Here is a 16,866-nt window from a genome sequence, read left to right on the forward strand (position 1 = left end):
GTTTCCTGTAGTTTCCCTGCTCTGTCCCCCAGCAGTGGCTACCCTTCCTCCACTGGGTCACCACCAGGGTTTCTGCATTAAAAAAAATGCCACTAGAATATTGTCATATCAACATTATCATTATAACAATAGGTGTGACAGGTTCTATGAATTCCCTGGGTTTTTTTAAAAAGTAAGCATCTATCCCTTTCTGTTGCAAAGATATGCCTTTTCCATTATGTCTCCACAAGGAAAGGGGCCAGAGACTTTTTAAAAATGAGAATTCAAAGAAGCTGTTACACCTATTGTTACAATGGCATATTGTGCTTGGTTTGACAGCACATATACTAAAATCGGAATGGAATAGAGAAGATTTACATTGCTTCTGAGCAAAGATGACACACAAATTAATGGAGGAATGGCATATCAATTTGATATTCTATTACAGATTCATAAAAACCAAAAAAAATGTTTGTGGCCAGGGGAAGAAATGACTGCTCTAGGGATAGAATCAGGGAAATGGCTGAAATTTTATTTATTAATTTATTCTTTCATTTCATTTCATGTATAGTCCGCCTTTCTCACTGAGACTCAAGGCGGATTACATATTGTGAGATTAGTACAATCAGTAACAAGAACAATGTGGATAATAAAATCTTAGGACTGTGCAAAGCTCGTTTAAGAAAGACTGGGGGAAATCCAGGCAAACCCTGGGAGGTTCAAAAATGTATCACAATGCTGTAGGTAGGGGAAAATCTGCTTCCCAATAGCACTGAACCTAGGGCAACCCTGGCTTTCATCATTGGTTTGAACAATGGGCCTATTTCTTCTGCAGAGAACTGCCTGCACATTTTGCCCTTTGTCTTTGGAAGCCTAGATATTTGCTTTTTAAACAAATGAAAGCTGGGAATGCAGGCCAGCTAATGAGTCAAATGGGCACTGGATAGCATTCCCAGCCAGCCATGGGTAAATGTAGGATTGAGTTAGTATCAATTGCACATGTGATTGCTTGAAACATTAGCCCTGTAAAGATACCCCCTACCCCCCACTTGTTGATTCACTGAGCAGAGAGGGAAAGCAGGAACAAACGTGTTGACCCTGCCCTCTGCCTCTACACAATTGTATGGTTGGCTAAACAGTGCAACCACGTGGAGGAAGTGGCTGTGCACATAAGTTCTGAAAGCAGCATTGCTGATTATGGAATGGGTTTACACACAGCCATTTCCTCCTGACAGCCACACTCTAGTTTTCCTTTGCCAGCTGGTAACAGGGGCCAATGCTGGGAGGTTTCATGCAATAGCAGAAGACCCGGCTCCCTCTAACACAAAGGGTAAGGACTACAGAGGCTTAATTTCAGTGTTCAAATAGGCTGGTGGGCTTTAATAGCTGGGGAATGAGTAAGGTATGATAGGTGATTCTGCACTGTTATTTGAAAACTGCATCTAGTTATCAAACTTTATATTTTCTTCTGGTCAACATCTGATAATCCAATTGGAGTAGCAAGAAAAAAATGAAAAATAAATCAAGGACACATGATGTGATGTGTACAGTGAGAACATAAAGGAGGTACATTTGAGACTGTACCTATGCACAGCCTCTGGCCTATATGTCTAGCAAAAGATCCTATGAGCATGCTAACTTGTACACTGCATTTTATAGAGTATATATAAACCTATGTTTACATGGATTATTTTTTAATGTTTTTTATTGTTTTCCAACACATATATACAAACATGAGACAGTTATCATTTTACTTGTCGATATCTATTATCTATTTCTTTTATCTCTTATATTCCACCTTATTACATCAATTGTGTGCTCTATTATGTCATTATACAGTTAATCTTAGTATCATATTTATGTTTACTGGTTATTGTTGTTTGTCATCCATTTGCAGAAGGGTTCCCATGGTACAGAAAAATCTTTTTCCATTTGCCCTTTCATTAACAATGTTAATTTATCCATTTCCACTGTCTCCATTACCTTCATTATTAATTCTTCTTGTTGGGGGACTCTTTGTTGTTTCCAATAGGTTGCTAATAAGATTCTAGACGCTGTTACTATATGGATTACTAAGTGTTCTTGCTCTCTCTTCATATCCGACATACAGTTTAATAAAAAAATCTATTGTTTCAAAGGAATTGTTATCTGTAGGATATTTTGTAATAACTTATGTACCATTACCCAATATCTATGTACTTCTTTGCAGGACCATCACATATGGAAAAATGTCCCTATACCTTCTTTATATTTCCAACACTTATTTGACATATTTTTAAACATTTTAGCCAGTCTAACTGGTGTTAGATACCATCTATGGAACATCTTACATACATTCTCTTTAAACACAGCAGATTTAGTTATTTTAACATTTACTTTCCATATCTTATTCCACTGTACTTGGTCAATATCATTACCTAAATTCTGTATCCATAGTCTTTTACATTTCTCCACCCCATCATTTTCTTTCATTTCCATTAGGAAGATATCCATTAAATGGATTTTTCACAAGTGTTATTGAATGTACATCAGTCAGGGGCATCGACAATGTTCACAATCTCAAACATTAAAGTACTCGCTACTAAAAATGCACTACTTGTTCAGTTGATTCAATATGTGTGACTAGGGCTATAGATCTTTTAAAAAGCTTGTTGCTCCTTAAGTCTAAAATCTTTGCTTGCTCTAATTTTAATTTCTGGTTAACAAATAAGCAAAAGCAAAAAACTGTCTGGAAGTTAATAAGAACCATGAAGAATTAGGCTGTTCTGGTGATAGAAAACAAGTTACAGAATACAAACTAGATAGTTAAATCGGTGAAGAGTAAACAATAGGTGAAACAGATCTTTGCATTTGTTGCAAATCTAGTCACAAAATTTAATCTGGAAAATTAATATTAATCTGTTTTAGACATAGAACCATTTTGCAGACTGAAAAAGAAATGAGGGGCGATAGAAAGGAAGTTAATTGCCATATCTCTAAATGGGGAAAGTATCAGGTTAGATATGAGTAAGGATATAACAAAAGAAAAAACAGAATATAGAAAACGCCCACTCTCAAACTGGTTTGCTCTGACTGAATTTTGTTAGGTTGGTAAAAAATATTTTGCAAAGTTTAATTTACAACTATGCTTTTATTGCCTAGAAAGCCTGCAGAGCGCTGCTTATTATGAAAACGAATAGAACTGCTGTATTTGTAGTGTTACAAGTTACCATCTTGTGAGGAAATTAGTTTGATGAGGAGAAAAGACTGATGTGCCTAAGGCTATCTAGCAAGCATTTTAACTTGGGCTTCCCTCTAAAACTACTAGTTGTTTTAAAAAACAAAAGAATGTGAAACAGGCTGGATGGAGCAAACTAAAACAAATCTGAGAACTATATTGAGAAGAGGGAAAGCAAACTTTGAAACAGGTACAAGAAAATATATGGGAGAGTAGGATTCGGTTTAGTTTTCCCAGCCATGTCGGACGCTCCTCTCCGCAGGTCCAGGAGGAAACGTCCAAGCAGCCTGACCGGGCGGTTGACCTGCGAGGGTTAACCCCCAGGACTCCCAGTGAGGGGGCCAGGGTCCGGAGCACGGCGGGAAGAACCCCCTGAAAGCAATGCAGGGGGTAAATTGCCCGTTTGCTCCAACGGAGGCCGGCAGACTTGTGCAGCACATCGCGTGCCGCCGGGCCATGGAGAACGGCAATAAGCAGATTTAAGGTGAAAACCTGTAAGTAAGCAAATCCCTTCTGATTTCTAAGCGTATGCGAAGGATTGGTGGGAGTTGAAGCTAAGAAGGCTCGGATTTCTTCCCCTTCACAGAGTTTCGGAACTTAGCTGGCGCCCCCCCCCCCCCCAGATGGCGACGAAAAAGCAGAGCCCTGCGATGAGTAAATCAGTGATGGCGATGTTACAGGGGAAGGGGGAAACCCTGGAAGAGATGGTCAGATGAGCGGTCTTTGAAGCTATGCAGCCCTTTGCAGAGAAGTTAAATGAAATGGGGCAAAAGGTTGATTCAGTGGAAAGCGAAGTGAAAACCATTAAAGAAACAGCGTCTGGAGCAGAGCAGTCTGCATGCGAAAACGTAGTACTCATGAAAGCAACAAGTAAAGAAGTAAAGCTCTTGGAGAATCAAATAATAGGATTACAAGTGGACCGTGCCCAAACGGTACTGCGTCTTCAGAATGTAAAAGAGGAGCAAAGTGAAAATTTAAAAGATTTGGTGTCGGAACTTTTGGCATCATTCGCAAAGGCAACTAAAAAAGAGTTAAAAAGCGATATTCTGGAAGTCCGTCGGACATCTTCAAAATATGCAATGAAGCGTCAGCTGCCTCGCGAGATTATTATTGACTTTTCATCTAAGAAGACTCGGGACACCATCTTATATAATTCATATAATGTGGACTTGGACTATCTGGGCAATAAGGTTAAGATATTGAAGGACGTTCCATTTTTGGCTCGTAAAAGAAGATTTAAATATAAAAGACTTGCGGCTTTCCTGAGGAAATGTGAAGTAAAATACAAATGGTTGTTTCCGGAAGGCATCTGGTTCAGATACAAGGATCAAACCTACAAGATAACATCGGAAGTACAGCTGAGGGACTTTTTGTTTAACCATCAGGAGTTTCAGAAAGAAGAAAGTCCAAAGTCTGAAGGGGAGAGTGGGACGGAGGAGGGAACGAGCGCAGCTATTGTAGCTGCGCAGAGGGAACTGAGACCGAGACGGGGGGGGGGGAGAAGACCTGATCCTGAATGTAGTCTGTATTTTATAAGATCTACCAATCTGATAGCATAGTAGAAAGTTAACTTTAAAGAAAAATTGCAGTATGAAGGGAATACAAGACATGTAGATGTAGTGTGTGTTTTCTGTTTATATGTTGCTCTTCCCTTTTCCCCAGTCCCCTTTTTTCCTTTATATTTTTGTAGTTTTTTGTAGTTTTCTATGTTAGAAATTAAAATAAAAATATATAAAGAAAATATATGGGAGAGTCATGAGTGGAATTTCCAACTTTTTAAAAAGGCTTCCATATAGCTACAGAGTCAACAAATGGATAAAGATCCATGGCACACTGGGGAAATGGAGATTGATGTTTTCCTCTCTCCCTAGATCAAAATTCTCCTTCCAGCTCAAGAAAACATCTATTAGCTGTGGTAGATTAAAAACCTCAGGGAGTGGGGATTTCACCACTTATGGCTAATAGCAGCATCAGGAAGAGCTTCCTGTCAAGGGAATGGTGCAGAAAAGAAAGTTAAATCTTTGTCAGCATTTGGCCTGCTGCTGTTTGGCCTGTATGACTGAAGGGTGTCCAGACCCGCTCCTTTGACAAAATCTCCTTTGTTACCCCTTACTCAAGAGATCCTCGATGGGGTTTACAAGGTAGAGTTGCCCGCTGTCTGCCAGCAATCTCTGTGAGCTTTTGGGGGTGGGGCAGGGTAACATTGCCATGCCTGACACCACAACATAACTTCTGGTTACATACCTGAAAGTGACATCACAGTATTGCTGCAACATCACATTTCTCTTTATTTTGCTCTTGCTGCTCCTACTGCAGGGCCTCCATTATGGAGACTTGTATCACCTTATTCTTTCACTTCTCCTGGATCCCTCTTCTGTGAGCTTGGAGATCTGATCCTTGCTCACTGGCTCACAGTCCGGCCCCTTATGAGGACTGGCACAGTTGGCCCTCCTGACTGCTCATCTCACTGGAGGCCAGGAGCAAGGCCAACAGAATCAGCCCATTTGGGACCAAAATTGACCTCAAATGACGTGTGGGAGCACTTGCACAGCCAGCGCAATGACATCACTTCCAGAAGTGACATTGTTGTATCCTCTGGAAGCACATGCACCACATTAGTTCCCATGCTGCTTGCTGGTGGTGGGCAATCTCTGGGTGGCCGAAAACCTTAAACCGCCAGGAGATTGCCCACCTCTGGCACACATCTGGGATCCCTAATTATACCCTGTTGAGATCTCTCCACTTCCCAAATCCCACCTTGCCCATGTTCCACACCCAGATCTCCCAACCTGGAGTTGGTAACCCTAACTGGGGTTGTAGATGCACACAAGTTACCTTTTTTTATAAAAATTTTTATTGGATTAGACACATATAAAATTTATTACAATCACATTCCCTTAAATTTTCCAATTCTAACCCCCTCCCTTTCCCCCCCTTTTGTTGACTTCCAACAGTTTTCCAACCCCTTGTCTATTCTCCCTCTACTCATTTCAAACTTATTGTACTTATTATAATATACTTTCAAACTCTTCTAAGCTTTTCTATAGTAACATAGTGCTATCTCTAATTTCCTTCCCAAATGGGTAAAAGTATAACAGTCTTAACTTATCTTTTTCAATAATAGTAATAATAATCATTTTGGTATTCTGTACTCTATCTTACTCTTTCTAAGTACTTCAAAATGGGACAAACAATTTGTCCCTCTTTATGCATAACTTCACATACTTCTATAAACATTGCATACATTTATTATAAATCAATCAACTTGACTTGTACTCTATGTGTTACTCTTTACTTTCTTTTACATGTCTTGTCCTTTTTGATTATCTAATTTCTCCATTGTAAAACTACACAACAAACAATTCATGTACACATTCAACAAAGGTCTATCAATTAGACCTATATTATGTATGCTAATGTATATTAATTCTCCATTGTACAGTTATCTGCTTACTTTAAAAAAATTAATTAAATTCTATCCTTATAATCCTTATAATAGTAACACTATTGATACCCAACTATTCATACTAATCAAATAAAATAATTGCTTAGAATTTTTTCCACTTTACTCTCTCCCCCAGGTATAGTCACTCCCCTCTCCTTTTGTTATATTTCAGTAATTATCAAACTGCCACAGTCCTCCCACCTCCCATTTTTTCACCAGATATCGTTTCAGCCTCTCCCAGTCCGTGTTAAACTGTCCCGGGTCAAGGTCTCTCAATTTTCTTGTCATTTTATCCATCTCCGCCATGTACAGCAATTTGTAAATCCAATCCTCAATAGTTGGCACTTCTTGTACTTTCCACTTCTGCGCGTACAAAAGTCTGGCCGCTGCTGTCATATAAAATAGCAATGTCCTATGTTGTGCTGGAATATCTTCCATTCCCAAGTTCAGTAGCAGGAGTTCTGGGTTCTTATTAACTTGAAATTGTAAAATCTCACTCATTACTCTTATTATTGCCCCCCAGTACTGCCTAGCTACCTCACAAGTCCACCACATGTGATACAGAGATCCCTCATGCTTTTTACATTTCCAGCATTTATTAGATGTATTCAAGTTCCCTAGCGCAATTTTCTTTGGTGTCAAATACCAACGATAAATCATTTTGTAGAGATTCTCTTTAATACTGGTACATGTCGTAATCTTCAATGTATTTTTCCACAAATATTCCCACGCCTCCATTGTTATTTCTTTATTAAAATTTATAGCCCACTTCACCATTTGCACTTTAACTACTTCATCTTCCGTATACCATTTTAACAGTACTTTGTATATCTTAGAGATTTCCTTTTTTTCTTCTTGTAGAATTGCTTTCTCTAAATCTGAGTTCTCCATTCTTATCCCTCCCTTCGCACAGTCCGAATAGTAAAGATCTCTAACTTGTCTATATTGAAACCAATCATAATTTGGAGACAACTCTTGTTGCGTCCTTATTCTTATTTTAGCAAGTTCTATTCGCGTTATCTCCTTGTACGTTAAGCACTGTTGTTCATTATCAACCGTTCTCGGATCTATTACTTCATATGGAACCACCCAGGAGGGGATTCCTTCTTGCAGGTAGTCTTTGTACTTCTTCCAAGTTAAGAAGAGGCTTCTCCGAATGTAATGGTGCAAAAACATAGAATCTGCTTTTACTTTGTCATACCATAAGTATGCATGCCATCCAAATAATTTTTTATATCCCTCTAAGGCCAGCAGTTTGCGATTTTTCAGCTTCATCCAATCTTTCAACCATACCAAACAAATTGCATCGTAATAAAGTCTCAAATTGGGCAATTGCATTCCACCTCTTTCCTTTGCATCCTGTAATACTTTCATTTTCACTCGAGGCTTCCTGCCTGCCCACACAAACTCTGATATTTTCCTCTGCCATTTGTCAAAGTGCTTAGAGTCCCTAATGATTGGTATTGTCTGTAACAGAAACATCACTCTTGGCAACACATTCATCTTAACTACTGCAATTCTTCCCAACCATGACAAGTTCAGTCTATTCCATTTAATCAAATCCTGCTCTATTTGAGTCCATAATTTCTCATAATTATTCTTGAATAGATCTATATTTTTTGCAGTCAGTTCAACTCCCAGATATTTCACCTTATTTGTTACTTCACAATCTATTAGTTCCATCAATTGCTGCTGTTTTAACTTGGTCATATTTTTGCATAATATCTTTGATTTCTTTTTGTTTACATAAAAACCTGCCAAGTCTCCAAATTCTTTAATTTTTTCTATTACCTTAGGCATGTTTTCAATTGGATCTTCCACAATTAACATTATATCATCTGCAAATGCTCTGACCTTGTAGGAAAAGTCTTTTATCTTTATTCCACGGATTGCATTGTCTTCTCGAATCTGTACCATTAAAATTTCCAAAACCAAAATAAACAACAGTGGAGACAACGGGCAACCTTGTCTAGTACCTTTGCCAATAGTCAATTTTTTAGTCAACTCGTCATTCACCACAATTGCTGCACTCTGGTCTCTGTAAATTTCTTTCACTGCTCTTATGAATCTTTCTCCCATTTGTAGCTGTTCCATAGTGGCAAACATAAAGTCCCAGTTCAAATTGTCAAATGCTTTTTCAGCATCTACAAAGAAGAAACCAACCTCCTTATCACAACGCCTATCATAGTATTCAATAGCATTTATAACTGTCCTTAGGTTGTCTCTGATTTGTCTGTTTGGTAAAAAACCTGCTTGTTCTTCCCCAATAACTTCGGAAAGCCATCCTTTTAGTCTCTCTGCCAAGACCTTCGCAAAGATCTTGTAATCATTGTTAAGTAAGGAAATAGGTCTATAGTTTTTAACATTAGTCAAGTCCTGTCCTTCTTTAGGGATCAATGATATATTAGCTTCACTCCAGGTATCTGGAATTCTTTGATCTCTCAAAACACCATTGATCACTTCTTTTAGAAATGATGCCAGCTCATTGACCATTACCTTGTAAAATTTAGCTGTAAGTCCGTCAGGTCCCGGCGCCTCCCCCAAATTTGTTGACTGTATTGCTTTCCTTATCTCTTCCTCTGTTACTTCACTGTTCAATTTAGCTCTCCAATCGTCCGAAATTACTGGAAGCTTAATTTTCCCCAAATATGTCGCTATTGAGTCTTTATTCACTTCTTTTTTGTCATACAATTTAGCATAAAATTTATAGAAAGCTCTACTTATAGCAGTCTGTTCCAGATGCACTTTATTGTCCTCACATATTTTATTAATTGTCTTTTTCTCCTTTCTCTTCTTCAATTGCCATGCCAGATATTTCCCAGGTTTATTTGCACCTTCAAACGACTTTTGATTCATTCTTTTAAGATTCCATTCCAATTCTTTATTGTTCATTGCCGTCAGCTGCTCTTGAAGGATTTTAATATCTTGATAGATTTTCTTTTTCCCTGGTCTTTTCTTTAATTGTATTTCTTTTGCTTTTATTTTTTCCATAATCTCCTGTCTCTTCTCCTCTCTTTTCTTTCGAGCTCTTCCATTTAATTCCATTAGTATGCCTCTAATTACTGCTTTATATGTATCCCATACCTTGTTGGTTGGTACTTCTCGATTCATATTATACTGTATGAAGAATTTAGTTTCCCTTCTCAACATCTCCATATTTTCTCCTTCTTGTAACAAGTCCTCATTTATTCTCCATCCTTTCCTCTTAATTCTTTTTCCAAACTTCCACATTACTGGGTTATGATCTGAGCCTACCATGGGCATTATTTCTACATCCTTAGTCCAAAGCACTAAGTCCTTTGAGGCCCAGATCATATCGATTCGTGATAGGGTAGAATGCCTTGCGGAGAAAAATGTATAATGTCTACCTGTGGGATTCTGCATTCTCCACACATCTTCCAGAGTTTCCTGTTGCATTAATGCAAAAAAAGTCTTTGGTAATAGTCCTCTTTTCTTTTGTGCAGTTACTGATTTTTTATCTTGTTCTAAATTTGTAACTCCATTGAAGTCTCCTGCAAGGATTATCTGATCATAAGAGAGTTCATCTAAATGCTTCCTTAAATCCTCAAAGAAGCTCTCTTTTGCTCCATTTGGTGCATAAATTCCAATCACCAACACTTTCTTTAAATTCCATGTACATTCCACTGCTATAAATCTGGCTTCCACATCTCTAATCATTAGCTTTGGCTGTAGCTCCTCTCTTATGTATAATACCACTCCCCTTTTTTTCTTTTTTGAGGCCGCTACAAACTCATTGCCCAACTTGCCCAATTTAAGATATTTTACATCCTGATTTCTAATATGGGTCTCTTGCAAGCACACAATATCACATTTTTGTTTTAATAGCCAGTGGAAAATACTTTTTCTCTTATTAGGTGAATTAAGTCCATTTACATTCCAAGATAGTACTTTACACTCCATATTCATAGCCTTGTTGTTGGTAAGTCTTTTTCATTGTCTCTCATAAACTTTTCCATCTCAAATTCAGATCTGATGCGCTTTTTCACTCCTCCGAATTCGAAGGATATCCCCTCCGGTAATTCCCATCTGTATCTTACTTTCATGTCCTTCAAATTCTGAACTAAGACTTTGTATTTTTTCCGATCAAGCAGCACCGATCTGGGTAACTCTTTCATGATGATAACCGTCTTGCCATCAACTATCAATGGATCTTGAAACTGCTTGCTCACTATCATTTCTCTTGAATTCCTTGTCGTAAATTGCACAATCACATCCCTTGGTAGTTTCCTCTGGGTCGCCAATCTGGAATTTATTTGATACACCACATCAAGGATAGCCACAACCTCCTCCTCCTCCTTCCCCAGGTATTCAGCTAACACCTCTGTAACCTGTTCTTGTGCTGTCTTTCCATCTATTTCCGGCAAACCTCGAAACCTCAGCTGCTTCTCCATGTACTTACTCTCCGCCACTGCCATCCTTCCCCTCATCGCTCTCATATCCATTCGTTGCGTCTCTGTAAGATTCTCCACCACCTTCTCGACTACATTGACTTTTTGCTGCGCTGCTTGCAAGTCATTTTGTATTGTTTCCATTCCCTTCTTTACTTCTGCCAATTCATTTTTACTGTCTCTTTAACATCTTTGACTTCCCTCACCAACTCCTGTTTTGTCTCCTTCAATTCCTTTAACATTTCCAGAAATTTTTTATCCAGGTTCTCAATAGCCGTTTGCCACTCTTTTTTCGACATCATGGGGCTTGATTTACCTCGCTCCCACGAGTCTGCACGTTTCCTTAGCTCCGTGGCGCTTAAATTTATGTCCCTCTAAATTAATTTGACTGTCCCGATTCTTAAAAAAAGCAAAGGATGTTTCAAGAAGTCCAAAATGTCGGGCGTCTTTTCTTTATGGTTTTTCTGTAGTCTTTTTGCAATCCAAGATGTCCTACTTCCTCTCCTGTTGAAGTCAAAGTCCTTCCCTTTTCAAAAATGGCGATTCCCTTCTTCCTGTCTCCAATAAGGGTCGTCTCTCTCCAGCAGCTCTATCACTGTGACGCACTTCCTGTTTCCCGTCTCTCCACTGCAGCTCTCGCGATGATAGAAATTTTCTCACAGCCTGCTATCACTCTCTGACCACAGGTATGAAAAACAATTGTCCAGTTTCTTTAATAGCTTCATTTAACTTAGTCCTTTTTCTAAACTATTTCTTGCCGAGTCTTCCCCTCATTATATTCCGTCTGTTGCAGTTTAAAGTTTCACTTTAAAAGTTCGTTACTTTAAGCAATCCATCCCAATTCGAGAGATAGTGATCTTTACCTTTTCAAGCGTCTTTCTGGGTTGTAATCACTGCTTCGATCTCAATTTCTTTTCCACCTACTTTTCCCCTGTTGAAGCTTGGGCATGTAGGTCTTATGCCAGCCGCACTGGCCCCGGTTCTGCCGCAGAGATTTTAGCCGACCTGTCTTAGGGTGGGACCTCAAGGGACGAGAGAGAATCCTTAGCGCAGAACCCCCCCTCACCCGAGATCGACGCGCCCTGAGGTCTTTGAGCGTTCTTTGCCTGTTCTTCGCCTGAGAGCAGGTGGCCGGGGGCTATTTGTGCCCCTCCGGCCGCTAAAACGGCAGCCCGGTCAGCTCTGCGCTTAGAGCTGCGTTAGACCTCCATGGATCCCAAACCGGAAGTCCACAAGTTACCTTTTATAGGTGGATGGAAGCTAAATCTGATCTTTGTTGTTTGTGTTTTGGCCCTTAGAGACCCAGCAAACATACATGTGGTAGTGGATGGATGTGCTTGCATATCCCCCATCTGGCAGTTTGAGGCATCAACCAGGTTTATTGGTTTTACTGCTACTAAATTATGTGCAAAATGGGATCCCTAGGAATCCATGGTTCCTAGGGATCCCATTCCCCAGTGGGGGTGGGGGATCCCTCCTTTCACCCTCCACCCCCACCTCCACTTACCTGGCTGGCAGGGGAGGAAGGCATGAGAATGGGCTTCCCGGGCGCGCTCCCGGGGCAGTGTGACAATGTCACTGATGTCATTGCGCCCCCCTGAGAATACTCTTGTGCTTTGCTGCAGGCTGATTTATTGGAAAGATTTTTATATTTAGGTTTCTTGGTTTGAAACTATAGTTATGTGAAACCTTTATAGTAACACAGCAGAGTAACAGTAGAGTTATTTAGGCAGAAGCATTTAATCCCTTAAAACGTGCATTAATTAGTCTTCACTAATCATAGAAAGATACAACTTACAGTTTTATTGAAGTAGATTCCTTCCATATCAATATCTTGTAGTAAAATGGAAAAATCCTAATCTAAAGAGTTACATTTCCTAATTCTAAACCACGGCCTGAAATCTAGGCAGCGAGGCTAAGAGGCAGGGCTGGGGCCCCCATGGAGGCCAGGTAGGCAGTGGCCTCAGGGCACGGGGTGGTGGAGGGGGTGCCGGAGGAGGCGCGGGGCATGGGAGCGCACGCCACGGAGCTGCAGCCTCCCAGCCCTCCCGCCCCGTGTTGCCGCTGCCGCCGGCAGATGCTCCCGGCCGGGCTCAGCAGCCGCGGGCAGGCGTCTGTGGCGGTGCAGTGATCGGGCTGGCGCGCGTGTGCACCCATGATGACATCACACGCGACATCATCACGCAGTCCAGTGCGAGTATGTGCACTCACACACCTTAGAATGGGAAGAAGGGGGTAAGAGCCAGGTCTCCCCCACTCCCGCCGGGAGGGTAAGGGGGCCTGGCAACCCTAGTAGTTCCTCATACACCATGTGCAGAAGCATCTTTTGCCCTAGTTGGATTAGGGTGTGTATATAAAGATATCCCTGCTCAATTTTTAGGCTGCTCACCTGCTAAAGGAATTCCACTGGGGTAGCTATGTTAGTTTACTGCACCACAAAACAAAAGAAAGCTTTGTGGTGCCTTACAGACAAACAATTTCATTGAATCCTAAGTTTTTGTGGGCTAAAGTGTAAGCAGTGAGCCCGGCCTCCGCCATTTTAATAGCAGTTTTTATATGACTGCTCATGATATTAAAAGTGTACAAGCCTCTGGTGGCACAGCCACCAGAGAACCCCTGTCGTTGCCAGATCCTGCCCTGGAGAACCAGGCATGTAAGGAATGCCACAGTGGAATGCAGAGGTATTGTGATGCAACTGGTCTGGCTATCCTCCTGAGCTCGAATCACCTGTGTGAAGGTCCAGAGCAATAAAGGTCTCACAGAGTCATCCCCACTTAGCACATTTCTTTCCCTCCTCCTGTGATGAGATCTCATATCCGTGACTGAGGAGCTGATCAAATGACATACATAAGATGTATTGTCGAAGGCTTTCACGGCCGGAGAACGATGGTTGTTGTGGGTTTTCCGGGCTGTATTGCCGTGGTCTTGTCATTGTAGTTCCTGACGTTTCGCCAGCAGCTGTGGCTGGCATCTTCAGAGGTGTAGCACCAAAAGACAGAGATCTCTCAGTGTCACATATTGGGTATATCTGAACACCCATCAGACAGATGTGAACTTTAACCACAGAAGAGCAAGACATTTCTAGCAACTTCTTGGAATAACTGCTGGCCAGTGACAGGGCATGATCTTCTAATTTGTTGACATCAGACTTTACAGCTATTGAAGCCTCTTCTTGACTGTTTTTTTTAAATAAACAAAACCCGTTTCTCCTAAGAAGCCTGATTTTTTCTCTTACTATGTAACCTACAATTCTGTATTTGCAGATTTGGAAACAACCATCTATATGCTTGTAGCTTTGGAAGCAATTATATCTGGTAGGTCTTGGACCTTTTGATTCTCATTTCTGAGGTGTTTATAGATCATTGTGGAAGATGAGCCTGCTGCACATGACAAACAGAGCCTTGGCACAGGAGGAGGCTAATTTCCTCTGGCTGCAGCGATTAATGATATTTTATTTGGTATACAAAGAAAACCTTTTGGCAGCTGAACTTTGCTATGACACTAAGGGGAAGAGAAGAGCTCCAGCCCTATTAATTTTCTCTCTGTATATGTGCTATTGGCAGGAGATGGAGTGAACCTTGTTGGGATCTACCAATCACATCTTGCGGTACTTGGAGGAGTCAAGTGAAGTCTAGCTCTCTTCGAGGGAATGTTAACTTCTTTAAAAGAAAACACTGGAAGCTCATACCAAAGCCTACAGGGAGCAGGATTCTTCAGTTCATATCCTGTCATTACTCAATACAGGGACTTTTGGGGCAGCATTCATACAGGCTGCCCAATAACACCAGCTTCCTTAAAACGTTACAACTTCTTTCCTACTTGTAAGCAGCTGTCTCAAATTGGCCATTCACACAAATATTTTATTAATTTATGACATTCATGACCAGGCAGCAGCTACCACTTACCAGTTTCCAGCCACATCAGCTTGTGCTATGCATCATTATGTGCCACCCCAGAATTGACTGACAAAAGCAATAGCTTTTGGCTGCTATTGCAAACTCATAAGAAGACTGACTGGGGCTGCCAGGTCCCCTAATGGGGACGGGGGATCTACAGTGTCTACCCTCCGCCCCTCCCCCCACTTACCTGGCAGGCAGGGGGAAAGGCAGGGGAACAGGCTGAATTTGGGGCCCAAATTGGCACAGTGTGAAGTATGGGAGCGCTTCTGGGGCCTTCACATTTCTTCCCAGGAGTGATGTCATCATGCTACCCTGGAAGCATGCATGTGCTATGCATGCATGTGAAGACACCAAAAACAGAGAGCACCAGGTCCCTCCTGCCACTGGGGAGGGTAAGGGTACCTGGCAACCCTAAGATCAACTTTCATAAGGGCCAGTCTTTCTATATTGCTACCTTCTTGTTTTTTCAAGGCATGTTAAGTAACACTTACAGTGCAATCCTAAGCAGAGTTACTCCAGTCTAAGTCCATTGATTTCAATGGGCTTGGATTAGCATAACTCTTCTTAGGATTGCACTGTTATATTTATAAAGAAATTAGTTGGATTATGCCCCAGGTTTTGTCCTCCCCAACTTATTGGTAGACTTTAAAATCTATTTTCAACATATTCCTTTATTTAAGAATACTGAAGCAATTGTACAGACTTCTATGGCAAAGGAATATGATCTTCATAAACTGAGGTGGGGGAGTTTCTAAGAAACAATTGCCTTGTTTGCTAGGTGGAAGGACAGCAAGGCGAAGGAAAGGCCAACTAAGTGCTAAGTCAAATAGAGTCATGCCTAGGATTGTTATGTGGTGGGGTATTTCTTTTCCTGAAATTCACTTTTTTAGATATAGCCATTGATTCTTTTTATTCTCTTTTTTCTCTTTTAGGATTTCTCTTTCATTTCTCTTATGAGAGAAACCAATGTTATACAACCCAGGGTGGTGCTCTAGCAGGAAGATAGGATTGGGAGGACATTGCCTGCCTCTGAGGATCTAGAGTAAATTTCTGAAATTTTGCAGTACCTCCCTTCCAACTCTTCTTCTCTTCAAATTTCTCTTTGGTCCAAAAAGGATTAGACGTTGACTCCAAATTCACTAAAAGAGGAAAGGAAAGGGATTGTTGGCTTTCAGGGAGAAACTGGGTAAAGAATAGAGATGGGCATGAACAGCAATACGAACAAAAAAAAGCCACGAACAGCCCAATCTGCTGTTCACGAACAAGCTGTTCATTAGGCCTCATTCTAAACGAACAGGTGGTCATTGCAAGCCTTGTTCGTTGCTGTTCGTCAAGCCAGACAGTCTGGCCCCTGTAATCAATTCCCTAAGCAACTGAAGGCAGGGACTGCCTGAATTCTGTCTGAACTCCTGCTATTGCCCTAGAAACCCCAATCTAAGCCCAATTTAGCTTGATAGGCAAGTCTTCCTTTCAAGTGTGGAGCTCCAAATTTGTTACAAGGGAGCAAAGAGCAGGGGGGAGGGGGGCTCCCATCTCTGGCTTAGTTTGCAGACAGTGGAGAGGGAGAGAGTTGCTGTTGGCATTTTGATAGAGAGAGTGCATTGGAGCTTGAATTTTCTTTGTGTGTGATGGGATAGGGTTCTACTCCTTCAAGTTCCAGGGCTGCTGCCAGGCTCTGGGGCCAAGCTATTATTTATTATTGGTACCTTTCCTTGTGCCTGCTCAGGTCCGGTTTCTGGGAGTGGTGCAGTAGGGATCTTGACTTGGATGATGGCTGGAGGAGAGCCTGCTGGCCCCCACGAACAGCCAACCATGAACATGTTTGTGAACAGGGCCATGTCCATGGTTGTTCATGAGTCCCTGTTCATGGATGGCAATGAACAATGAACATCATGTTCATTTTTTTTCTTTTCATGC

General features: G+C 41.1%; 1 non-coding gene across 1 annotated transcript; it reads left to right on the forward strand.

Moving 5' to 3' along the window:
* Positions 1-302: 302 nt before the first annotated feature.
* Positions 303-410, forward strand: LOC129334141 (U6 spliceosomal RNA). The gene has a single exon (XR_008597481.1). It is a non-coding gene; the product is annotated as a U6 spliceosomal RNA (small nuclear RNA).
* The last annotated feature ends 16,456 nt before the right edge of the window (positions 411-16,866 follow it).

This window comes from Eublepharis macularius, chromosome 7, assembly GCF_028583425.1.
Source record: "Eublepharis macularius isolate TG4126 chromosome 7, MPM_Emac_v1.0, whole genome shotgun sequence".
Lineage (NCBI taxonomy): Eukaryota > Metazoa > Chordata > Lepidosauria > Squamata > Eublepharidae > Eublepharis > Eublepharis macularius.